General features: G+C 35.9%; 1 protein-coding gene and 1 long non-coding RNA gene across 3 annotated transcripts in view; one reads left to right on the plus strand and one right to left on the minus strand.

Annotated features, from left to right (window-relative positions):
• The window catches only part of LOC132106088 (gastrula zinc finger protein xFG20-1-like), a 257,526-nt gene that overhangs the window by 160,387 nt on the left and 69,391 nt on the right, over positions 1–27,748 (minus strand). The window lies entirely within an intron of this gene.
• LOC132106173 (uncharacterized) lies at positions 21,686–27,648 on the plus strand. Of its 2 annotated transcripts, XR_009424042.1 has the most exons (4): positions 21,686–21,863; positions 22,132–22,165; positions 22,867–22,914; positions 27,546–27,648. It is a non-coding gene; the product is annotated as an uncharacterized LOC132106173 (long non-coding RNA). The 2 variants fall into 2 exon arrangements; XR_009424041.1 differs by lacking the exon at positions 27,546–27,648 and having other exon boundaries at positions 22,867–22,995.

A 27,748-nucleotide genomic window follows, 5' to 3' on the forward strand; every position in this document is an offset into this window, starting at 1 on the left:
TTTCACAACCATGATTTGTATTTTTGCACATAAAGGTTAAGCGTAATGCAGCATTTGGAACTTTAAATGGTCTACCTTTTATTTGTGTGCACTCACAATATCAACAAAACATTGTGCTTTTATAAAGTAAAGAATTTTAACATGATGCACTTTTATGCCTTGTCTTGAACAGGAGCAATTTACAAAAATGAACCGAAACTCAGCTAATAACATGCCTCACATATCTATGGAAAACATTAAATTACTATTTAAATAAATAATACAAACTTATCACAAACAATCATAGTTTGTAAAGATGCATTTCTCTTTAACAGTGCATTCATTGTGGAGATGGCAAGTCAGAATAGGTCTTGTGTAGTTTCCACCAGCACGCAAATTTTTTCATCACTAATTGATGGATGTTTAAAATATGAAAGTAAGGAGAAGCCTAAAACGGGCCTTAGTGTCTGAACTATGATGTGAAAAGTGGACAAATTGCCCGCCAAGCTAGTATATCTTTATAAAGGCGGATGGATTCTATGAATGCAAACATGCTGTAGCGGCGCATAAAGAACAATCCAAAGACCGCTAAGGAGCTGAGTGGAGGAATAACTTTCGTGATGTGTTTCCTTAAAAGCTTAACTGTTGTTTTATTTGTACAGGCTTGTACGGTCAACAAAATATGTGCTCCAGCACTCACCCCCATTCTTCTCTTTCCAACGGACCCTCCCCACAGGTGTTTTAACCCCACTTAATGAATAACACTCCCATAAACATTAGGTCACATGACTTTCCCATTACATGGCTATTACACATGCAAATTGATCACGAAGAGTTAATGTCCAACTTGTGGTGGTACCTGAGTCAGCAGATGGGGGAAATGGCATTCAGTTTCTCCAGGAGCATCAAACAAAGTCGGTCCCTTCCCTCAAGGGTGGTAGAAAGATATCTAGGGGGCTCACCTTACTTATGGCAATCCTGAAGATACAAACCTCCCTCGAACACTCTTCTTTCATCTCCTCAGATATTAGGATAGGGAAGTAATTCTTAACGGAGCCAGAGCACCCCAGTCAGAAATAATTCATGATGATTTTTTGTTTTATTTTGGGGTTTTTTTTGTACAGTGCCGTATTGAACAAAATTATAAACCCAACACTTTTGTTTTTGCCCCCATTTTTCATGAGCTGAACTCAAAGATCTAAGACTTTTTCTATGTACACAAAAGGCCTATTTCTCTCAAATATTGTTCATAAATCTGTCTAAATCTGTGTTAGTGAGCACTTGCCAAGATAATCCATCCACCTCACAGGTGCGATTAGACTGCATAATTATTGCACAGCTGTGCCTTAGGCTGGCCACAATAAAAGAATGCTTTAAATTGATCAAAAGTGAAGATAAAGACATTACAAAAATATATATTTCAGATAAATGCTGTTCTTGCTATTGATCAAAGAAACCTGAAAAAAGTATACTCGGCTGTTTTAAACGTAATAATAATAATAGCTTTTTTTGAGCAGCAAATCAGAATATCTGAATGGTTTCTGAAGGATCATGTGACTGGAGTAATGATGCTAAAATATTCAGCTTTGAAATCGCAGGAATACATTATATTTTAAAATATAAATTTAAATCTACTTTCCAGTAGTTTTGTAAATAATAAGTACATATTTTTGTTACTATTTTTTTTGTTACCTGTGTACTTACATAGTAACTAAATGTGTATGTAGTATGTAACCACAGTGTAAGTACCGTATTTTCCAGACTATAAGTCACACTTTTTTTCATAGTTTGGCTGGTCCTGCGACTTATTTATCAAAATTAATTTGACATGAACCAATAGAAAACATTACCATCTCCAGCCGCCAGAAAGCGCTCTATACTGCTCAGTGCTCCTGTAGTCTACACTGAGCAGCATAGAGCGCCCTCTCACGGCTGTAGACGGTAATGTTTTCTCTTGGTTCTTGGTTCTAAATAAATGCGACTTATAGTCCAGTGCGACTTAAATGTTTTTTCCTCATGACGTATTTTTGGACTGATGCGACTTATACCCAGGTGCGACTTATAGTCTGAAAAATATGGTACACATTGGTACATAGTATCTATAGCTGTAATATTTCTGTAACTACACATATGTAACAATCCTCAGGATGGTTTGTGTAAATACAAATGTGTAACAGGTCATATTTAACTGGTCCCACTTTATATTAGGTGGCCTTAACTACTATGTACTTACATAAAAAAATAAGTACAATGTACTTATTGTGTTGTAAAACACTTTTGCTGCTATTGAGGTGGGATGGGGTAAGGTTAGGGAGAGGGTTGGAGGTATGGGTAAGTTTAAGGGTGGGTTAAGGTGTAAAGTATGGGTCAACAGTGTAATTATAAATGTAATTACAGAAATTAAATACAGATGTAATTACATGTAGTAGTTTTTTTTAAAATATAAGTACAATGTAAAAACATGTATGTACACAATAAGTACATTGTACTAAATTATTAATTAAAATGTAAGTACATAGTAGTTAAGGCCACTTAATATAAAGTGGGTCCGGTTTAGGAATATGTAAAGTGGTAGGGGTTAGATCTCGAGTTGGAGTTGGTGTACCTACATGATAACTCCTCAGGAACTGTCCACTTAATATAAAGTGTAACATTCTGGACACCAACCACAATTTATATGTAAAGCCTAACTTTACTGGCTGCTGCTGTGTAACATCAGAGTAATTACATGATAAATCTAATATAAAGTAACACTTTTGTTACACATTTGTACTTTCATTACCAAAAAGTGTTGATACCAATGTCCTGTTACACAAACATTAGAGCTGTAGATACACTGTGGTTACATACTACATACACATTTAGTTACTATGTAAGTACACAGGTATTAGGGACACTTAATATAAAGTGGGTTTATAGTATATAGTATGTGAGTAGGCACAACAGAATGCAAATTAAGTATACTTACGTCCGAATCTCGTGAGAATTATTGCAATTGTCGCCTACTCTTTTATGAACACAAAAGATTCAAACATACTCATTCGCTCGCCTACTGTTTTTTCCATACTTTATAGTAGAGAAGTATGCGATTTCGGATGCATCCATTGTGTTTATGTTGGTGTAGTTGACACTTTGAACCGTTAAAAGTCAAGCTGACCCCTCCGTCCTCTTCTTTCCACTCACGAACTCATTACAGTTGGTTTGTAAACGAAGATTAAAACAACAATAGCATTATAATATAACATTGTAACATCCTTAAAGAACATTCGAAAATTTACAGTGAATTAATTTCAAACATGGGATAGTTTTAGGCTACAGTCTACTGATCAAAAATTCAAAGAATTTCTGCATGCTATTATTGTTAAACAGCCATTATATATATACATATATACATACATATATATATATAGATTACAAGCTAAATGTTTTCATTTTGGTTCATTCTTGGTTAAAAAACAAATCCTTCCAGTTCCATATGCAGAGCAAATTGAGAACGTTCCAGCATTTAGCAATAAGTCTTATTAACTCTGTTTTAAATGCATTTAGCATTTTTGACTTATGCCTTTACTGTTTGACCAAAAATTTAGTATTTTCTGTTTCAGCTGTTTTGTCGCGCTGGTGCCTCACGCGCACATATTCATCCCTGCCATTCCGCATAAGCAGTGGTATTTTTGCTCATAAACTCTTTAAATTAATATATATTTATTCATTTTTTTGTTTATAACTTAGCCTATATTATATACTGCAATTATATTTATCCATTAAAATTATATATTTATAATTCTTGTTCTGATGGTTAAATATAAAGTATTTGTTGTGAAATGAAGGGAACAAAAAATATCCTGTTGGTTCATTATAACACTATTAGGCCTGCTGTTATTTATACATGACTCTCTCATGACTTTTTCTTCTCACAAACTTAATTTACTTTTAGAATGTTTAAAAAAAAACATGCAGCAAACAAAAATAGGCAATTAATCGGTTAAAATGTGTTACTGTTGGTTAACAAATTTCCATGATATACTTAGGAACAGAGTCTAGGCTATGTTCATAACGATTTACAAGGTTCGTGTATTTTATCCAGTTTTTTTTTTTCATTGCATCTGAAAACTACTTTGTTCAAGCTTTGGTGCAGAACATGCCTCCCGCATTGCTCAGATGTGGATGATTTCAAAATGTTTGATATAAAGCTTTCTGTCACATTTTATACAGGAATTGTTAATTTAAAAAAAATTAATTATATTGTTAGTTTTATGCTAAAATGCAATCAAGGTCTTCGGAAACTATATAGAGTACAAGTTCATTTAGGCTATCTTGTGATATTTTACCGTTTCAATTTATAAACTTGAGATTTCAGTCAGTTTAATAGTATTGAAATTCAAGTTGAATTTTATAATAAATAAATATATATATATATATAATACAGACCAAAAGTTTGGACACATTAAAATTGTAGAGTCACACTGAAGGCATCAAAACTATGAATTAACACATGTGGAATTATATATGGAATTATATACATAACAAAAAAGTGTAAAACAACTGAAAATGTCATATTCTAGGTTCTTCAAAGTAGCCACCTTTTGCTTTGATTACTGCTTTGCACACTCTTGGCATTCTCTTGATGAGCTTCAAGAGGTAGTCACCTGAAATGGTCTTCCAACAGTCTTGAAGGAGTTCCCCGAGAGATGCTTAGCACTTGTTGGCCCTTTTGCCTTCTGTCTGCGGTCCAGCTCACCCCTAAACCATCTGGATTGGGTTCAGGTCCGGTGACTGTGGAGGCCAGGTCATCTGGCGCAGCACCCCATCACTCTCCTTCTTGGTCAAATAGCCCTCGATGCCTTCAGTGTGACTCTACAATTTTCATAGTCATGAAAATAAAGAAATCTCTTTGAAAGAGGTGTGTCCAAACTTTTGGTCTGTACTGTATATATATATATATATATGTTGTGATTTCCATTACAGTGGCATTCCTTAATGGGTTCAATGCCGGAATCAATCCCAGGACGTGTTTGCTTTCACACAGAAGGCAACCCGGCAAATTGCCGCCGGTTACGATCGCTATTCATTCATTGTCAAAATGGAGTCCGAACTAGTTTTCTCACAATCATTAATACATTTACCCACAATAAGAATAGCAGATGTTGTTCGTTTTGTTGACAGTTTTCAGGGAGATGTGAGGCGATCAAAATTGGACGGGTTATAAATTCTTTTTTGAGAAATTCGTTTTTGATTATCAAGGTATGTATTATGTTATACAGCTGCCATGATTGTTAATTTCTGAATGATCAATCTTGTTTTTGTGGTTTAATTTAGTGGTTTAATAATAATAAAAATGTCCTGTTAATAACTGTGTTTGTGTGTGTGTTTGGACACTTCAGTCTGAAACATTATTTTAAGGAAAGTGGTAATTTTGGCCAGGTGCTATTGGTCATTAAAAAAGCGTGAGGAACCACATCAGCTTGAGGTAACGTTAAATGCATTCAGTATTCAGCTAAAGGCTGTTTATAATGCATTACTTGTCTTAGTATCAATATCAAACATAGTTTATAAAGTCTAGTAGTAACAGCACCATCTGCAGTTAGGATTAAGTTAGCATAGCATGTGGTACTGCATACATAATTGTGCATATGAATATATGAAAACACACATGCACTCACACTATACATTATACATATGAGTATAATATATGTACATATTTGATATATTCAATAAACAATAACAAACAATAGCTGTCCCAAACATACAATACACAAACCCAGGTAAACACTAAAGTGTTAAATATGTGAAATACATGCAAGCCTTTGTATCACTTTCTTTAGATCACACTTGAAACCAGCACCCCGCCTCAGCTGAATGCATTTACATGCTCGTGTGCTGCTGGAAGAAGTTTGTGCAACCATTTGCACCACATTTTAGTATATGCTAGGCACCAGGAATTTTCCAGCTGCCCTTGCATGCACAAGGTAAAATGAAAAAGGAAACCACTGATCCTTTAAACAGTTTTAATTTGACAACATATAACAATAAATAAGCAGTATTAAATAAGTCACCATTAATTAAAAAAAGTATGGTCTCCAAAAAAAACATCAGGGACAGATTGATCTTCTGCAGAAAGTATAGTGAATGGACTGCTGAGGACTGGGGCAAAGTCATATTCTCCGATGAAGCCCCTTTCCGATTGTTTGGGGCTTCTGGAAAAAGGCTTGTCCGGAGAAGAAAAGGTGAGCACTACCATCAGTCCTGTGTCATGCCAACAGTAAAGCATCCTGACACCATTCATGTGTGGGGTTGCTTCTCATCCAAGGGAGTGGGCTCACTCACAATTCTGCCCAAAAACACAGCCATGAATAAAGAATGGTGCCAAAACACCCTCCAACAGCAACTTCTTCCAACAATCCAACAACAGTTTGGTGAAGAACAATGCATTTTCCAGCACGATGGAGCACCGTGCCATAAGGCAAAAGTGATAACTAAGTGGCTCGGGGACCAGAATGTTGAAATTTTGGGTCCATGGCCTGGAAACTCCCCAGATCTTAATCCCATTGAGAACTTGTGGTCAATCCTCAAGAGGCCGGTGGACAAACAAAAACCCACTAATTCTTTTTTTTTGCTATTTTGTGTTTATTTTGATCTTTCATTTCAGTACAATCACAACACAATATATTTCAGTTTACATAATGCTCATTACAATCACAAAGTGTTTTAACAAATGCAGGTATGAACAATTACTTACTGTGTTTTAAGTATGACTTGTACTTTAGGTTTGTTCGATTGTTTCAAAATATAATTTATTTCCCTTTTTTACAATTTTTTATAATAAAAACAAAAACAAAAAAAACACAAGAGCAAAAATAAAAATAGAAACTATATACATCCAGGGAAAGAACATGTGTCTTAGTTATACTCAATCCTTAACAACCTCAGATGGCTTCTTCTATTCTCAAATGACTTATGGGAATGATTATTACATACACATATAAACATATATTATTAACATATATATTATATATTAATCTTGATCTATTTAAGTATAGAAGCAAAATCTGATCTTCTTTCGGATACATATGCAACCCAATTCCTCCATTTTTCCAGAAAAACATCTCTCTTTAAGTTAACAAAAAAGGTAATCTTTTCCATCATATAAATCTCTATGGTCACATCTATCCAGTCATCTAATGTCGGTCTCTCTTGTTGCAACCATTTGCGAGTGATTGCCTTCTTACTGGCTGCTAAAAGGACACCCATCAGATATTTGTTATCTACTGCAATAGTTTCTAAGTTAACACAACCAAAATACAGTAGTTTGAATTCTAGAGGTATGTCTCTTCTAAAAATATGTTCAAGAGCATCCTGTAATTCTTTCCAATATTCCTGAATATGTAGGCATTCCCAAAATATACGATAATGGTTTGCTTCATTGCATACACAGTTTCGCCAACATTTTGAAGTGTTATTACTGTATTTGGCTGTTTGTATTGGTGTTATAAAATATCTAATAATGTTTTTCCAACAATACTCCTTCCAATTTAGTGACCTAGTTGATTTCCACTGAAATTTCCATACAGTTGACCATTCTTCATCAGAAAAAAATATTCCACTTTCTGTCATCCATTTCTCTTTGATATAACTTGTAGAGTATTTTTTCATATTTATTAAGCTCTTGTATATCTGAGAGACTATCTTATATCTAATACCTGATGTATATGCTTTTTTAAGCAATTCTATTAGTGGATTAAGTTTATCTTTGAATTTCCCTTTTATTTTTTTATCATAATAACTTCGAGCCTGGAGGTATCTGTAAAAATCTTGATTTTCTAGTGAGATCTTTTCCTTCAATACGTGAAAGCTTATGATTTCACCTTTCTCAATGATTGTGCAAAAAGAAGTTATTCCCTTATTTGTCCACAACTTGAATCTATTATCCGACTGATTTGGAGTGAAGTCTGAATCATAAGCAATCCATTTAAGAATGGAAGTATATTCCAATAATTTAAATTCTTTTATCACAGATGATCAAAAACATTTAAAGTAAGCTTTGTCCATGGGTCTTCTAGCGTATCTATATATAGTCTTAAATTATTATCTGCTAATATTGCTTGTACAGGGATATTCTTTGTAGTATAGTTTTCCATATCCTTCCAAGGAGCATTATAATGTGGGTCACACCAATTCACCACTGTCCTAATTTGCGCTGCTGTATAATAATCTTTTAATGAGGGAAGAGCCCACCCTCCTTTATCCTTTGGGAGCTGCAATGTTTTAAAGCGTACTCTGGGCTTTTTCCCTTGCCAAATAAAACGTGAAAGCAATTTATCCCACTCTATGAATTGTTTTCCGGTTATTTCTAGAGGTAGGCATTGAAATAGGTAAAGATATTTTGGTAATACATTCATTTTAATTGCTTCAATCCTTGAGCTAAAACTAAAAAAGGGAATTAGATTCCATCTGGTTAAATATTCTCTGATTTTTACAGTTAGTGGGTCAAAATTCTTTCTTTGTAATTTTTCTATATTTTTCGTCAAATGGATACCTAAATATTTAAATGACTTTGTATGCCATTTTAACAAATATGTATTTTTTATATTTACAGGGGGATTATAATTATATGAAATTATTTCCGTTTTATCAATATTTAATTTATATCCAGAAAGAGGGCCAGAACTCTGAAATTGTTTCATTAGTTGAGGCAAAGACTTGGTTGGATCTCCAAGATAAATCAGTATATCATCTGCATAGCAGGCTATTTTGTGTTCCACTCCTTTTATACTGATACCTTGAATTGTTTTATCCTGTCTGATGCTTTGTACTAAGGGTTCTAAATATAGTGCAAATAATTGAGGGGACCATGGACATCCTTGTCTAGTGCCCCTTTCCAATGTAAATGATTTTGATAAATAACCATTAATCTTTATTTTTGCAGTTGGTGTATCATAGAGTGCCTGTATACTTCTAATTATATCTTTGTGAAAGACAAATTTATGTAGAACCTTATATAGATAAGTCCAATTGACTGAATCAAAGGCTTTATCAGCATCTAGACTTAGAATCACTGATTTTAATTTATTTTTCTTGATATAATTCATAACTTGCAGTGTACGCCTAATATTATCCTGTGTCTGCCTCTGACGGATAAAACCTGATTGATCTTGATTTATTAGGTTAGGCAGGAATTCTTCCATCCTTCTGGACATAATTGATGTGAAAAGTCTATAATCGACATTCAATATTGATAAAGGTCTATACGATCCACATTCTAGCTTATCTTTGCCATCTTTTGGAATAATAGATATAACTGCATCCTTCCAGGATGGAGGAGCTATTGCATTCTTTAGTACACAATTAAAAGTACGGACCAGAATAGGTATTAATTCCTTTTGGAATACTTTATACCACTCTCCAGTAAATCCATCCGGTCCTGGAGATTTATTAGATTTTAGTTTAGTAATAGCCCCTTTTACTTCATTTGCTGTTATTTCTGCTATCAGTGTTTTATTTTGCTCATCAGTAAGGGTAGGTAACTCCAATGTATCTAAAAAACAATCAATCTCCTGGTTTCTATCTTCTGGCATTTTAGAATATAATTTTTTATAATACCTTTCAAAAGTATTGTGAATATTTTCTTGTTTGGTTTGTATTGTATTGGTAATAGGATCCTTGACTTTGTATATAGTTTTATCTGCTTGTTGTTTTTTTAATTTCCATGCCAATATTTTCATAAATTTAGATCCATTTTCGTAGTATTTTTGCTTAGAAAACATAATTTTTTTCTCTATATCTTGAGTATACAGCATATTAATTTCGTTTCTTGTTTTCTTCATTTGTTCTAGTATTTTTGGGGTTTGCTTGTCCTTATGTTCTTTTTCTAATAAATTTAATAGATGCTGTAATTTTTTTAACTCCTGTTGTCGAGTTTTCTTTTTAATTGAGGCTAGTGCTATAATTTTACCTCTTAATACTGCCTTTGCAGCATCCCACAGTATGGGGGGTGTGACCTCTTCATTATCATTAATTTCTAAATAAGAATGAATCTCATTTTTAATACATATTTTAAAAGAAGGATCATTAAGAAGATTCAAGTTAAGTTTCCACAAAGTATCCTTAGATTTATTATCTAGTTTTACTGTTAGGTAGATTGGGGTATGATCACTAATATCTATCATTCCAATATCACAGCTTGTCACCCTGGTCCTATCTCTATTAAACATGAGGTAATAGTCTATCCTGGTGTAGACATTATGTGGAGGAGAAAAATGTGTATAATCCTTAGTATTCGGGTGTAGATCTCTCCATACATCAATTATGCCAATATCATTCATCAATGTGTTAATTTTCCGATGGATGGGTTTAGAAAAAATAACCTTTTTGTTTGAAGAGTCAAGCTCAGGCTGTAAATGTATATTCAAACCACCTCCACAGATCAATATAACTTGTGTTTCAGAGGATATAATCTGAAAAATCTTTTGAAAAAAGGTGACATTACTACCTGGTGGGGCATAAATGTTAAATAAAGTAACATATGTTCCATTCATCACTCCATGAACAAAAATAAATCGGCCCTCCTTATCAGCATACTCATATTTCTTTTCAAAAATAATCTTGTTGGATATCAAGATAATAACTCCTCTTCTATGCCCTGTATGATATGAAGAATAATAGATCTGGGTAAATCCCATTCTTTTAAGTTTTTCATGCTCAGTGTTACTCAGATGCGTCTCTTGTAGATATACAATATGAGCATTTTCTTTTTTCATTTTGCTTAAGATTTTTTTCCTTTTAATTGGGTTAAGCAAACCATTCACATTGAAAGAAATTACTTTTACTTCGTTATTTGCCATGTCTGCTCAATATAACATTGCTATCTAAAGGATGATAGAAGGCAAGGCACAGTCCCTGGAGAAGCAATAAACAACAAACATAACGTGCTTCCAAGATAGGGGTCAGGAACATACGACCCTGTAACAAGTAAGTAGTGGCGTCTGGCTTGGAGGGAGAACCTTCTCTTCCATAGTGGTGATTGGGGCCCTCCTGTTCACCGTCTTTACATGAGATATAAGAGAACATAACTCACGTGTCTGACGTAGATATGTGCTGTCATTCAATAATACGAAAATAGAAATTAAATTAAGATCTATCTAACGAATCAAGGACCAAAAACAGCCTTTTTCCTCTCTTTTTTTTTAAATCGTCAGTTTCGCATTATCTTCTATATGCCTGTAGACGTTCTCTGATGTCTGTCGATCTCGGTGCCTTTCTACCTCTTGTTTTACGTTGTGGAACCGTCTCCCAAGAAGTGCGCTCTAGTTGCTCAGCGAGTGATTCAGTCAGCGATGTTTTCTCCACGTTGAACCCTCTTTCCTTCAGATCCATATACGCTTCGTCAGCTGTGTTGTAGATGTGAGTTCCATCCTCATAGAACACACGTAGCCTGGCCGGATAAGGGGTCTGGAATCGAATCTTCTTTTCTTTTAGCGCTTTTTTTACCTCCGTGTATTCCTTTCTTTTTTGAAGAACCGCAGGGGGATAATCATGATCGAAGTAGATTTTTTGCTGACCCACAAATATATCCTTTTTCATCCATGCTCTCCGGATCACTTCTTCTTTCATTTTGTACCTGAGGAATTTCACTACAATCGACCTGGGTCTCGCGCTCACTCCAGGCTTAGGTGCAAGTGCTCGGTGTGCTCTCTCCACATGCAGTTCTGCCTCCGGAGGAAAATCCAACGTGTCTCGCAGAAGTTGTTCAATGTAGTCAGTCATGGGATTTTTCTCTGCGCCTTCTGGCACGTTGCATATCCTTATATTATCTCTTCTCGATCTACCTTCTTGGTCAATCTGTTTGCTTTCCAAATGCGATTGCATTTTTATCATTTTTTGCATTATCTCTTCCACGTTTTGCATTCGTGTTTCAGCTTCTTCAATGCGATCTTCTGCGTGACTAATTCTTTGGTTTGTCTTGTTTAATTCAGTCTTAATTTCATGCAGCTGACGATTATTCTCTTTGCGAAAGTTTTGAATCTCCTCCAAAATTCGTTCCAGATTGGTTTGCATGTTATCTGAGGGAGCTTGCTGACTGTTAGCATCTTGCTTTTGAGTTAACGCTAACGTATGTGTTGCGTCGGCTGCTTCTTGCTGTCTACCTTCAGTTTCTGGTACCTCCGTGTTAATTTTCCTACTCTTCTCTCTCGTTTCCATCGTTGTCCCACTATTATAGACTGTTTTAAAAAAAGCTTATGTTTTTCTCAAGATTTAGTGGACTTTTTAATTAAATCGTCGGAGGAGGCGATGAACTACGTTGCCATTCACTCAGTCGCCGGCAAAAACCCACTAATTCTGATCAACTCCAAGAAGTGATTATGAAAGATTGGGTTGCTATCAGTCAGGATTTGGCCCAGAAGTTGATTGAGAGCATGCCCAGTCGAATTGCAGAGGTCCTGAAAAAGAAGGGCCATCACTGCAAATACTGACTCTATGCATAAATGTCATGTAATTGTCGATAAAAGCCTTTGAAACGTATGAAGTGCTTGTAATCATATTTCAGTACATCACAGAAACAACTGAAACAAAGATCTAAAAGCAGCAAACTTTTTGAAAACCAATATTTATGTAATTCTCAAAACTTTTGGCCACAACTGTATTTTTAATGTGCTATATAAACGTGGACAGATCAATGAAGAACATTGATGTAAATGCTGAAAAACTCCATTCTAATATAATACAAATATTTTATTGTGTGATTCCCCCACCCCAATTTGTAATTTTAATCTGTAAAGGTGTAACTTCCATAAAACTAACATTGCTTATTTTGAATGTACTGACAGGAAGCCCAGTGTCCACTTTTCGCATCAGCAGCTGTCATATTCCTGCAGGGGGAAAAAATGTCCCTGTTTTGTTTCTATCCACAAATTATGTTCCCACTGGACAAATTTTGGAAGATCATTCATACTCCCTGAGACAGGATAGCGCTGATGTGCCTAAAAATGTTCCACCACCTATGGATGAATCTCCAGCTTATCAAACCCAAACCCTCACTATCAAATCTGAGGAATACCCAAATAGTAGCACAACTAAAGAAGAGCTGCAGTCTGAACGAAGAAAAATAATCCAGCTCGAGATTGAGTTAGAGCATTCCACAGCAGAGATTTAGTTTCTCAAATACAAAGGGCAAACGAGTAGCTGTCATGACAGGTATTCAGCCTCTCAGATGAGTGAAAGTGTGATTCGGATGGAGACAGGATTGCTCGATAAAGATACTTTCAGTCCTGTGTGTGAATATGTTGCTCGTTTTGAGGATTCCATTACGTACTTCGTTGGATGGAGACCCAAAGAAATCATCCTTGAGGACCAGATTTTCATGACCTTGATGAAAATTCGCCACAACTATACACACTTACACTTGGCTGCACTCTTTCACTGTAGTACAAGGACTGTAAGTAATGTATTAATAACATTCATAGAGTTTTTTTCACAAGGTCCTTTTTAAGGATATAATGAGTACTGTTCCCAGCCAGGAGAAAAACCAGACCTGCATGCCTTGTTCATTTCTACCTTTCCAAAATTGCAGAATGATATTGGATTGCACTGACATCAAAATTGCTATTCCCAAACAAATGGATACACAGAGACCTATTCTGCATACCGTGGCATGCAATCCTAATAATAACTATGTACATTTTAGGCAACCTTCTGATAAACAGTTTTCTTTATTAACTATGTATATATTGAACAATATTTACCGTTTACTTTTGTGCCAGCTGTGGAAGCATGTGGGACGTTAAAAAGTCTTCCAGGACTTGCAGGTTTGATTGCCAAGTGTCATCTCTGGATATGGGGATGATGACACTTTGTTTTGTGGTCCACACAGTGAAGTAGCAGGTTTCTCTTGCAGTGAGGTGAAGCCACCCCTGTACTTGATGCCAGTAGGGGTGGTCTCTGCGCAGGCTGTAAACACCCCCTTCCATACTGACACAGAAGCCCTTATTTTTGCACTGCCTCACTAATTAACTTTTCTCTTGCATCGTATGGACACTTGGCCTCCAGTATTGCAGATGACCCCACCAGACCATCTGGAGATGCTCCCAACACTCCTGATGGAGACAGCCATCTGATTTGCTGTGGTGAATGCCTGGATGGCTTCTTTCTCGTTCACAATACCCCACTGTACAGACAAAACACCCTCTAGGGCTTGTTGCTTTCCCAGCACCCTAGCAAGAAGTGGAGCAGTCACACGCTTTGACCTAAGGACAGCTCCACAGTTGCTGCCAGTCAGCTTTCCATGTCTAAATAAATGCCAGTTTGGATTGTTGCGCTGACCAGTTGTTGCCACCTGAATAGCCCTCCGTTCCTCCTCTGACAAAGCCATACTGGCCAGGATAGCTTCAGACCCCTGATGACCTACAGACTCTAAAACACTAGGAACAGAATGTGCTTCCAAGGTGTGAGGATTCTCTTCAGGCTCAGGTGAGAGAAGCCAGGACATTCCTGAGAACCTGCCCCTGTGTCTGTTCCTCAGCCAATCACGATCCTCTGCTGTTGGCTCTCGTGTCAGTGGGTTATAAGGCTCATTCGGTGGAGGGAACAGCTCCTCTACGGAGTGTGTGCTCTTAGCTGCTTTGGGCATCTTCCACTGACACGTGGTGTTTGTGCATCTGAAATTGTGGATGGCAAAGATGGCCAAAGCAGCTGCATGGCTGCATTTGTATTGTCCTCGTGGGAATTCACATTGTGTAGCAACAATGCCATCTTTCCCTGTAGAGACCTGTCATGTTAATGATCAGTTTTTGCAATTAGTATATAGTTTGTTTTCAGTTTACTTGTTTTATGAAAATAAAGATGTTTATTACAACTCTTGCTGTAAGGTTTCTGTGGCTCAGTGATTAGAGCATTTTGTTAACTGTGCAAAAGGTTGCGATTTTAATTCCCAGAGAACACACTGATATGTATAGCCTGAATGCACTGTAAGTCGCCTGTCTGACAAATACCAAAAATTAAATGTTAAACTATTGTATACTATTGTAACTACACTCCAGTCAGCTCACAGTAATGTGAATGTGAGATAAAATTTACTACACTGGCTCTCACATTGGGGCTTGTGGATTACCAGGTAAAAATATATAGAAGATGAGAACAAATTGAGTATATATGGTTTATTTAGGGAACATATATGGTTTAATTATAATAAGCATTTGTTGATGCTAACTTTGTAAGGTCCAGGCACTCGGCCCAAGGAAGGTATCCGGTGCTGGATGAAGGTTTCCTGCGTGTTCGGTCTTTCAGCGTGTAGAGTTATTCAATTTAGGTTAAACTCAAATCTGACTCCATTTTATCTAATCGGACTCCATTTTATTATCTAATCTGACTCCATTTTAGTATGACCTCGAATTTAGGTTGAAAGGCAAATTGGTTGTTTGTTGGTCTCTAATTATTATTGTTATTCTTCTGACATTTGATTATTCTAATTTAACTCTTTACTTTATTTTACTCGTTCATTAGGAATCTATGTCACTCAGGGTGCCCCATGACGGCCGTTCTTTTACGTGTGCCCCACGATCACAAACTCGCCATGACTAATCCATTTAGTCCCCCTCAGCTACAAATGTACAACTTAGTTAAAGCTCAAAACAATAATCAGCGGTTCTGCTAGCACTATCTGTCTAGCCCTCAACAGTTATATAACTACGTACAACTTAATTAAAGCTGAGACAATAACCAGCGGTTATGACCAGTACTTTTACTAGCCCCCCATAATTAATGCAACTGAGTACAACTTAACTAAAGTCAAGCGGTTTAGCCAGAAATCTAAAACCTCACCTGATGTGCCCTATGCTCCATCTAGTCTGAGTTTTAGTATGCACTTAATCCTGGACGCAGATTTGCGGAAACATAGCCTTCACTTAATCTACTTGAGAAAATAATTTCAGAGTAAGTCAGAGTAATTCAAATGTTACAATTTATTATCAGTCAGGTAAGGATTATGCCAATTCCATAGCCAATTCATAGATATCAAATCAATACAAAACATCAAATTCTCAAGGATGAATCTAATAGTAAAAGATGCATACCTGACTTTTAGAAAAATACATAGTATGAAGTGTGTTGACACATTTCATGCTATGGGCTCATTCCAGCTACAGAAGGCCCTGATCCTTTTGCTGCAATCGTTTAAATACCTCAGACCAAGACAGACATCCCCCGAGATGAAGACAGAAACTAACAATTGGAATTTGCATTAAGTCAGGTCCCGGACCAGGGTAGTTTACACCTCAAAGGGAACAGATGGTAATTTACATGGAGGACCCTGGGAAGGGGCGCTCCCTCCCATTACAGTAGGCAAAATATCTCTTAATTCTTAGGAAATTAATTATCTTTTAATCTACTTTTGTAAGACTGAGACCATTGTACCAGTTGCACTGAGAGAATTAAAATGAGAACAAACATGGCTGTAAATATCACTTGCATTAATATAGACCATTATATTCTACTATTGACCATTCTGAGTGTGCTATGTGAAGGGAAGGAATGGGATGAGAAGGAACTGTTGCATATGTGAGAGAGGCGTTTCCTGCATTTTCTCTCAGTGAGATGTGGGAACAGATGTCTGTATGTTAATGCACTGTGTGTCTTTAGTATGTCTCAGAAGATCAAAGTGTCTGAGGTTTCTGTAATTCTTACAGATGCTATTGGACAGTTATCTATAAATTCAACATATATAATTATATACAACTATTACCGTATTTATCGGACTGTAAGTCGCACCTGAGTATTAGTCGCCTCAGTCCAAAAATACGTCATGATGAGGAAAAAAACATATATAAGTCGCACTGGACTATAAGTTGCATTTATTTAGAACCAAGAACCAAGAGAAAACATTACCGTCTACAGCCGCGAGAGGGCACTCTGTGCTGCTCAGGGTAGACTACAGGAGCACTTTGGAGCAGCATAGAGCGCCCTCTCGCGGCTGTAGACGGTAATGTTTTCTATTGGTTCATTTCTGTTGGTTAATTTCTCTTGGTTCATGTCAAATTTATTTTGATAAGTTGCACCTGACTATAAGTCGCAGGACCAGCCAAACTATGAAAAAAAGTGTGACTTATAGTCCGGAAAATACGGTACATTAAATGTTTGGAATTTAACTCTGTTATGCTTGTTCAGAGAATGTTTGTATAGTTATCTTAAATACATAGAACACTATTATAACTCCTCTATCTCTCCCTAGTTTTTCTTACAGAGACTCGATAAAACTTGTCCCTCATGCTGGCCCTTACAATACCGGTAAGCAAACCAGCATCTAAACTGCACTGTTCTACAGATTTATAGTGGTTCTCTCCTCGATCTATGGTTTTTCTATCGTCTAGGAAAAATGACATAAGATGAGAAATTGATACGGCCATAGCTAACGTAAGTGCTTCTGAGATGGTGAAAGCGCGTTTTTTTTCTGGCAAATTAGCAAATGGTATGCAAACATACAATCAAACATAACAGAGTGGAAGATAATCTTTAAAGATTATTTGGGGCACAATGATCAGGCATAATAATCGTAATCACAAAGAAAATAATATTAAGGTTTATATTAACTAGCAAAATAAACCAATAAATAAAACATTAACAAAAGATAAAAAATCTCAGAGAGGCACGCATAAACAAAATTAGTTTCTAACATTTTTGGAAAAAACGAATGGGCAATATTTGATAAGTGTTCATACAGAGCACAGATCATAATGAGCGAGCGTGTTTTTTAAATAAAGTTTGAGGAAGCTTGATGATGATTTTGATCCGCGACCATGGAGTGCTGTAGTCCGTTTATAGCCTACCGTTAACATTTTATATCTGACGGCTTTATTTAGACTTTAAAATGTATACATTTTGGATTAACTTGTAAAGATTATCTTATTTTTTGTGATTTTCCAAAAGTCTATGGGGAAAATCCATAGGCTTTTGATCCGCCGCTAACTTCTGGGTTAGCCTACAAAGTGACGTCATAACTTCGGCACTCTGTGCAGCTTACCCTATCCCAGAAAACAACACAGTTTTATGTGCACAAACAATAACTCTCCCTGAAGAAATGAGATTTAAACAAAGGAATAACGATCCATACTTCAACTTTATTGTTTCGTTGGACGAAAGGTGCTCTATGAGATGTCATTCAGTGAACCTTACCTTTATAACTAAACAGGGATTTACAGCTATGCATTTGTGGCTCGTTATTATAGTTGAATCTGGTACGTACTGCAAATACTAAACAAATTTACCAAAAACATTTCTTATAAGCTTTTCTATTGAAAAACAGCAATCTATCATCGATGCTTGAGGCTTAGACTTTTATAATGATATATAGTTTGTCAAGATTAATTGCCCCTTTTCATTTAATCTATTCATTAACTTTGACACGTGCAAACAAAGAGCGTTCAGTGTGCGGGTTTACAGGTGCGGGTTATAAGGTTAATATATCGCACTATTGTGTAAAAAGATAATCACTGCTTTAAAAAAAAAAAAAAAAAAGCTTTTTCATTACCCCGAGACAGCTCTGGTGCATATAATCAATGGGGAATGATTTGATCGTGTCAATTGTGAGGACAGAGAAGGGTGAGATCTCCTCTTCTTGATGGTGTTCAGGTTGCCAGCATTCCCTGAATGATTGATCTGTTCTCATGGTCAGGTTATTTGTTTCGGGATGTGTCATCCCACCTTCCCAAGATCCCCTCTGGTCACATATATCGCACCCATAGTATCTAGAAAACTGCTTTACACACTTTACCATAGCTTTAGCTGGAGCATCGCAGGTAACACATCATAGTTGGATGTTTAAGAGTCTCCCTTCCCAAATAAGACCATCCTGGATTAGTTCTGCCAATTGCTGAATAGTGTCAGAGTTTGGGTTTGGAAGCAGCAGTGGATATGCACGGGGGAAAATAAATTCTGGGGATAAGTTTATGGAACAGAGAACTGGCCAGAGGGATACATTTGAGCTTTTGAACAGTGGCAGGCCATCGATGTTTAAGGAGAGATCAAGTGACTGCAGATGGTCTGTCACAGCTGCAGGATACCTGCTCAGATGTTTTGAGAGCTGATCTGCCACATTAAACTGTACACTCTCTACACCATATTTGGTAGTATGTTCATAATGTTTTGTGTGTCCAAAGAGCGTCCTTGCAGTATGGGGAAGGTCTTCATGCCCATGTATTTTAAGGATGTTTAATAGAGCATCCACAGCATTATGTTTAACTTGAAACATACATGCCCATTCCGAAAGTTCTTCCCTGAGTGTGGGTGTAATCTCTTGTTCGCTCTCAGAACTAGACAGGGCTGGATCTGAAACCATGTCAAGATTTTCTTCCTCAATGTGCTGGTTGTGATTAAGGCTGTCACTTTCTCCTCGTTAATTACCTATAGTGGCTAATGAAACTGAAGTCTCACCCATAGGCTTACTTTCGTGTTGAGGAAAAAGGTGTATATATATATATATATATATATATATATATATATATTTATATATATATATATATATGTAATAATATTTCACAATATTATTGTTTTTCTGAATTTGATTTAAATAAATGCTTTCAAAGGCATTAAAAATAGTAATGTAAATGTAAAAAAAACTATACTGTTGATAGTGCTTTTGCTTTTTAGGTTAATATTTTGTATGAAATCAAATTTGAAGATTAATCGAATATCATGTTTATATTAAACTTATTTTTTTGCTATATATATTGCAAACTAAACTCAACATATGGTAAACAATTTGTAAAATCTTCCAATTTAGTTACATTTGGATGTAGTAATGTATAGGCTAAGGCTGAAGATTATTTTAAAAAGTATTTATAGTTAAATTCAGACTGAATCAATGGTATGCACTGTCTACACCCAATTATGACCATAGGAACAACTTCATGAGTCACATTTTTCTTCAAACACAAAAGGGGGATTATTGTGATTTGATCCAAAAGCTACTTTAACTGTCGCGCCTATTGCTTTTGAGGTCCACTTAAATAAAAACTTTCTATTGTGTTTCCTGATATTGAACACTACATACACTGCAATAGGTGGCGGTATGCATAGAGCTGCCCCTCAGTAAACAGGAGAACAGGAGGTTGGGCTATTTCCGCCTTTGAATATGCGCACAGAATGGCAAGCAGACGCATCACTGGAAGACCGAGCGCCAACCTCCCGCTCTCTCTCGTGAGGCCAATAAGGAAGTGACTAAAACTGCAATTCATCGACTGGCCGCTTGAGGCTGGCTGCAAAAGGGAGTCAGTTCCATAGACTCCCCATGTTAAAATGCCCAACTTTACAGCAGGAAAAAACATGTTTACAGCCTGGTTCAAAAAATGATTTTGGTCTAAATAGCTAATTTTGCCCTTCATGACAACTGTGAGGGGGGTGAATTTTTTTTTATAACTCATCCGTTTAAATTATATTAAGACTTAAAGTTCTGCATAATTAAGGGCGTAGCCACTTGAGTGAAAGGTGGATTGCCGCTGCTGACACTGCCGTCGTGCTAGGTGGGTGTGGCTACAACAACTAGCTCCCGCCTTTTTGCCCATTTTTGATTGTCCGGGAGAGTCGCGCGGTGACACACTGCCAAGATGGCGACGGCCCGCTCTACACACTTTAGGCTTCAAAAACTCTCTTCAGAAGTCTACGGGTGACGTCACGGACACTACGTCCATGTTTTTATAAAGTCTATTTGGAAGACCAAGAGAGAAAAAGCCCAATGAAAGGTAAGAGGTTACCGTAATTTAAACATTAACGTGTTCATTATGATTTCAGTACATGTTAGCTTTTCTGTTTTTCGAGAATCTTTTATTTCGACAGATTGCGCATCGTAAGATAGGGATTGCAATGTCCCTTGAGTCACGCGGCCGCGATGTGTAACGTTAACTTCTTGTCTCGCGCACATCACGTGCAGATTTTAGCAATTAATGTTTCTATATATTATTAAGTTTATATATTAATACATATATTTACCAGAAATGTAACTGTGTGTGCCCAGTTGTCGCGGAGACAGTGGTGTAATGACCTGCGACATATTAAACGCTAAAATTGACTAAAATACTATAAATAACAATGCGAACTATACGCGAAAACTTAAATATAGCTAATGTTACACTTATTATAAAAATAACCAATTGTAGACTACTAGTTAACTTCTCAAACTGTACACTTGAACTACAATAAATACTACGTTAGATATAATAGTTTTACCTAGAATGTAAACTTAACGAAATAACTTATTTTATCTACCAGTTACCTAGAAAATACACGCAAATTTATGTAAAAAAGGCGAAGTCAAAAGGATTCAGTCTATTTCCACCACCGTATTCAACCAACAGACGTTGACGTTTTGACAGTTATTCACAGTTTTACTCGCAAGGCGCATTCAAATGTTTTATTCCCGCTCTTAGTCTGCTCTGTGTGTGTGCATTTCGGATGGGTTAAATGCAGAGCACAAATTCTGAGTATGGGTCACCATACTTGGCTGAATGTCACTTCACTTTCACTCACTTCACTTTCACTCACTAGTCAGGACATATACACATAACATGAAGAAATGACTTCATCGTGTTTTTTTTATGAATGAATATTATTATTATTATTTTTACAAAACACCTTGTTTCCTTTCTTCATATTAAATAATAGACAAAATTAGGTTTATTTAGGTACATAAAAATGAGATGTCATAATTTTAAACTAGAACACGATTTTGGTTTGGCTGATTTTTAATTGTGATGTTTAGCTAGACAGAATGTGACATTTTTTTCTATAAATGGGTTCTCTAATGTTATTTCAGATTCTCAGATTGACTATGAAACATCCTGTTTGTGAAGACAAAGATGCTGAAACCCATCAAAACAATAGAGGATTTTGGGCCACCATACTAACATGTGAGTCTAAATATATAATTGGCCAATTTCACAAAAATCAGTGACCCTGTGTGACGTAGTTACTCTGATTACCTGGCAATTGCAGTAATATGTGCTTTTCTCAAATAATGCTTCTTACCTTTTCTGTATTGTCTTTCTCAAACTTGCTGTTAAATATATTCTACAAATAATAATAATAAAATAATTTTTAATTATTTGTATCTTAAACAGCCACTCATACCATGCTTGATTGCTAAATTTTTAACTGTGGTGAATTTTTATCTGACAGATAGGTGTCATCTTGCTGGCAATGAAACAAAAAGGTGACAAAAGAAAGTAATTTTGTCAGAGTTTTTTGTTTTCATTGACAAAACATGTTTACAGCTATTCACACTCTTTCTAAAATATATATATATATATATATATATATATATAAAAGTTTTTTTTTTCGTCACAGCAGTTATGTTTCACATTTCCACTGGGATTTTTGACCACTCCTCTGCAAAGATCCCCTGGTCCTCGGATGTTGGATGGCTTCCTTTCCATCAATCTGGTCTTCAGTTCTCTTCACATTTTCAATTGGATTCAGGACTGGACTCTGGCTTGGACCACTTTTGATGTGTGTTGTGGGTCGTTAGATAACAACTAATAACATACAGCAAAAGGGGTCAAGAAATGATTGGAAGAGAACAAGATCAATATTTTGGAGTGGCCAAGTTTCAAAACTCTGCTCTTTTGTCTTCATTTTTCATGTTGCCAGTGCATAATTGTGCTGGGTTTCATGGCAGCTATAAATCAGAGGTTACCTCAAGAATTGGCCTATTTTTTTTTCTTTGTTGCTGTAGGTTGTTTTTAAAGTCTGAGGGTTGAAGTGACCTCACTAATGCGGTATTTAGGGTCATTTTCAATAAAATGCATACATACACATACATAAATCCAACTTTACATGGTAAAATTTAAAAAGCTTTCACAAACAAACTAACAATTGATGCTAATTGCTGTCTAATATTTTTCTGTGTTCCAGTGCCTGGTGTTCTAAGGTTCACTTCCTGGAGGATGGATGACGTTTTAGGTAAACAAATAAAAAAAAAACTAAATTTTACCTGAAATCTTATCAACTTGGATTTTGAATCCCTTTCTTGACATTTTAATAAAGTTAATAAATAATTTTAAATAAATAAATAAATAATTTTTTAATAAAGAGGTTAAAGTAAATGTTATAAAAATAAGTAAAGAAATTACTTGATAAAAACAAATATAGTACATTTGTAATACAATTTAATCCTGAATAAATCTTTTATTACTTTCATGTGTTATGTTTAGTATTTGTTTTTTATTCTTTAACTTTTTTTTATATTTATAATTTTATGTTGTTATATTTTTACCATGATATTGAGGTGCAATATGTGTAGTTTTAACAGTTTATTATGATTTCAATGTATCTTACTATGGGAGCCCGTTGCTTGGTCAGAATAAATGTAACCATATACTGTGGTTGCTACAATTTTTAGAGATCTGATTTCGATAATGAACAAAAATGTACCTCTGCATCCTAACTCAAACTACTATCAAATTTGTATTTCTAAGAGACAAAAAGTGATATACATATTATTAATATTATTGGGAAACCCAAACAGTTTTTTTTTTTTTGGAAACAATATCACTCATTAGAACATGCAGAAACTAAGAAATAAATGCACTATGCTGGGCTTTGCAACGTCCAGCTTTACGATAAATATTTACACCTGTTGCACCACAATCAGGTGCAACTACGTCCAGCATGGCGTGTCCACGCGACACATTCTCCCACAGTTATAGATCTATCTGAGACTACGTTCACGCCACAATGACTACAACTACTAATCTAGAACTTAATTGCTTAAGACATCATAACAAGTAAAGCCACCGCACTCATTTCATTGAGTAAACATTTCCAAACAAGTCTGTGTTTTTAAATCTAAAGTCTCCCTGCACATTCCCATGACTGATTTAATCAAGGTTAAGTAAAATATAATAAATGTAATACAATGCTTCTCTCTAGAGTTAATTTTTATAGCTGACTATCAAGTTTATGTCTTTCCTGAGGTAAATGTGACTTTACGTGACATAATTTAGCACAGTGGCTAAATTAACAAATTACCAGACGCCACCTGATTCAAATATTCCACCAAAGTTAAATAGTAATGACTTTATGAACTTCTTCACTGATAAAATAGATAACATTAGAAATACAATAACGAATGTAGATTCTACAGCGTCTAACACTTCAGTTTCATCCATCGCACCCAAAGATAAACTGCAGTGCTTTACAAATATAGGACAGGAAGAGCTAAATAAACTTATCACTGTATCTAAACCAACAACATGTTTATTAGATCCTGTACCCACTAAATTACTGAAAGAGCTGTTACCTGTAGCCGAAGAACCGCTTCTCAATATCATTAACTCGTCGTTATCTTTAGGTCACGTCCCAAAACCATTCAAGCTGGCGGTTATCAAGCCTCTTATTAAGAAACCAAAACTAGATCCTAGAGAACTGGCAAATTATAGGCCTATTTCAAATCTTCCATTTATGTCTAAAATTTTAGAAAACGTTGTGTCTGCTCAATTGAGCGCCTTCCTGCATAAAAATGATCTGTATGAAGAATTTCAGTCAGGTTTTAGGCCCCACCATAGCACAAAAACCGCACTTGTTAAAATTACAAATGACCTGCTTCTTGCGTCAGATCAAGGCTGCATCTCATTTCTAGTCTTACTTGATCTTAGTGCTGCGTTCGACACCATAAATCATGACATACTCATAGATTGATTACAAAACTATACAGGTATTCAAGGGCAGGCTCTAAGATGGTTTAGATCCTACCTGTCCGATCGCTACCATTTTGTTTACTTAAATGGGGAGTCATCTCATTTATCATCAGTAAAATATGGAGTGCCACAAGGATCCGTCCTAGGTCCCCTTCTATTTTCAATATACATGTTGCCCCTTGGTAATATTATTAGAAAATACGGAATTAGCTTCCACTGTTATGCTGATGATACTCAGCTATATATCTCAACGAGACCAGATGAAACTTCCCAATTATCTAAGCTAACAGAGTGTGTTAAAAATGTAAAAGATTGGATGACAAATAATTTTCTCCAATTAAATTCGGATAAGACAGATATATTAATTATTGGACCAAAAAACACCACACAGAATCTTGTAGATTACAATCTGCAACTAGACGGATGTACTGTTACTTCTTCTACAGTCAGAAATCTGGGTGTTATATTGGACAGCAATTTGTCTTTTGAAAATCATATTTCCAATGTTACAAAACTGCATTCTTCCATCTTAGAAACATTGCCAAGCTACAAAACATGTTATCTGTTTCTGATGCAGAAAAGCTAGTTCATGCTTTCATGACCTCTAGACTGGACTATTGTAATGCACTTCTAGGTGGTTGTCCTGCTTCATCAATAAACAAGCTACAGGTAGTCCAAAATGCAGCAGCTAGAGTCCTTACCAGGTCAAGAAAATATGATCATATTACCCCAATTTTACAGTCTCTGCACTGGCAACCTATTAAGTTCCGAATCAGTTACAAATTATCATTACTTACCTATAAGGCACTAAATGGTTTAGCTCCTGCGTACCTAACTAGCCTTCTACCACGCTACAACCCATCACGCACCCTAAGGTCACAAAACGCTGGACTTTTGGTAGTTCCTAGGATAGCAAAGTCCACTAAAGGAGGTAGAGCTTTCTCACATTTGGCTCCCAAACTCTGGAATAGCCTTCCTGATAATGTTCGGGGTTCAGACACACTCTCTCTGTTTAAATCAAGATTAAAAACGAATCTCTTTCGCCAAGCATTCAAATAATGTATCTCTTAAATTGTGAGTGTAGTTGCATCTGCATTTTTATTCTTTAGCTTGGGTTAAACTAATTTTACTTTGTTGGATCAGCAGCTATGCTAATGATGTCTCTATTTTGTTTCTATGTTTTGCCACGGAATTTACATCCCGTGGTAACTAGGATTTACACAAGCTCCAGTCTGGATCCAGAACACCTGAGAAGAGATGATGCTGACCCTCAGAGGACCCCAGATGATGCTAACCCTCAAACAACAAACAGAACAAACAATTATTGCTACATGTGTGACTGCATCATATAATTACTATTAATAAATAATATTGATAGTTCATCGTCTAGCTGACTACGTCTTGTATTATTATTATTATTTTTTATTTTTTCTAAAATCCTGTCAAACGTGCACAAACTACTAGCTACTACTAAATATTGTAGAAACATAATTTTCTGTAAAGTTGCTTTGTAACGATTTGTATTGTAAAAAGCGCTATACAAATAAACTTGAATTGAATTGAATTGAATTGAATTTTGTGTTTTACTGGTGTCTTTCTGTGGCTACATGATGTACAGAAATATATTTTGTACAGAAATATATTATTCAATTACTGTCTGCAGTTTGGGAGGCTACATCGAGCTTCGCGAATAATATCGCTTATCCTGCCCGAAAAGACAAGTCCATAAACATTAGTTCACGTCTGCAGTAAGAATTAAAAGTCTTAGACGTAGCACTACGCCGAGATGGTGCAACAGGTATAAATTCTACGCACAACTTTAAAGTGCATTTTACGTCCAGCCTAGTCTTACGACCGGGTGTATGTCCAGCTGGTGCAACCGGCCCCTGGTTTCTACAACTTTTTACTTTGGAGTACAAGGGTTTAAACTTGAAAGAAATTAAGATTTGACATTTTATAATGATTATCGATATAATATGAAGAAAAAAAAATTAACTTGAACATTTTTGGGCCATATCGCCCAGCCCTAGTATCACAGATACAAATTTGGAGTGAAACTTTCGCTATTGAACAGCACAGGCTTTGCTGTCTTCTGTCTGCAGCCATGCTTCTTTCTTCAACCACACAGCTTTATCTCCCTGAAGCAGCAGAAGTGTGAACAAATATACTAAGATTTATAAGCATCTAGTGGACTTCTCTCTTAAATTTAGCTGTTGTAATGTTGTTATGTGAACAAATATATTACTATGTTTTGGGAGCTCTAACTTAAAGCTGGAGTCCATAACATTTTGTATAAAATGTATAAAATGTATATAATAAGCGAGGACCGATGACAGCTTACATAGGGGGGGACTAAGGTAAAATGCCAATGTCAATCAGCAGTCCTGAATTAATTATCAATTGATTTATTGTAATAGAGAGAGAGATGCAACTGTTTGTCACCTGCATCTGTAGATAGATAGATAGATAGATAGATACATAGATAGATAGATAGATAGATAGATAGATAGCGGCTTTCACAAACCCAAGGACGCTTCACATGAAGTTGCTAGATAACATGAACACAAATACAAATATACAGTCATGTGATCAAATAAAGCAGGTATTTGGTTATAAGCTTACCCCTTATCCTATTTGAGAAGAAATTTAGGCTTATAGATTGTTCTGAAAACATTTTGATGGGAAAATTATATTCGCATCTACTATGCTGCATAAAACGTATTATTACCCAAAAAATGTGGCTGCCTGACAAAGTTTCTCAAATAATGGGTGTAAAATATGCTATAGTCCAAGCTTACATGATGATGTATGTCTTACCTGTATATTTTCGTTTTCTTTGCCAACAACGGACTCGTTTCCTTCCTGTTTGGTTTCTCCTGTACTTTCTGTTTGGAGGTCATTGTATGTGTCTGATTGAGCAACTGTCATTATGCATTTCTGTTCACAGTGCTCTTTAAATTTTGAACCCTTCGTAATAATAAAAGTCTTTGGAATTTTCCATTTGGGTTGTGGTTGTACGTGTTTCACTCGATTTAATAGCCTTATGGATAAGTGCTATGCGTGAATTAATTTCACACTATAAAAATGGAACAGCTATA

This window comes from Carassius carassius, chromosome 26 (assembly GCF_963082965.1).
Source record: "Carassius carassius chromosome 26, fCarCar2.1, whole genome shotgun sequence".
In the NCBI taxonomy this organism is placed as follows: Eukaryota; Metazoa; Chordata; class Actinopteri; order Cypriniformes; family Cyprinidae; genus Carassius; species Carassius carassius.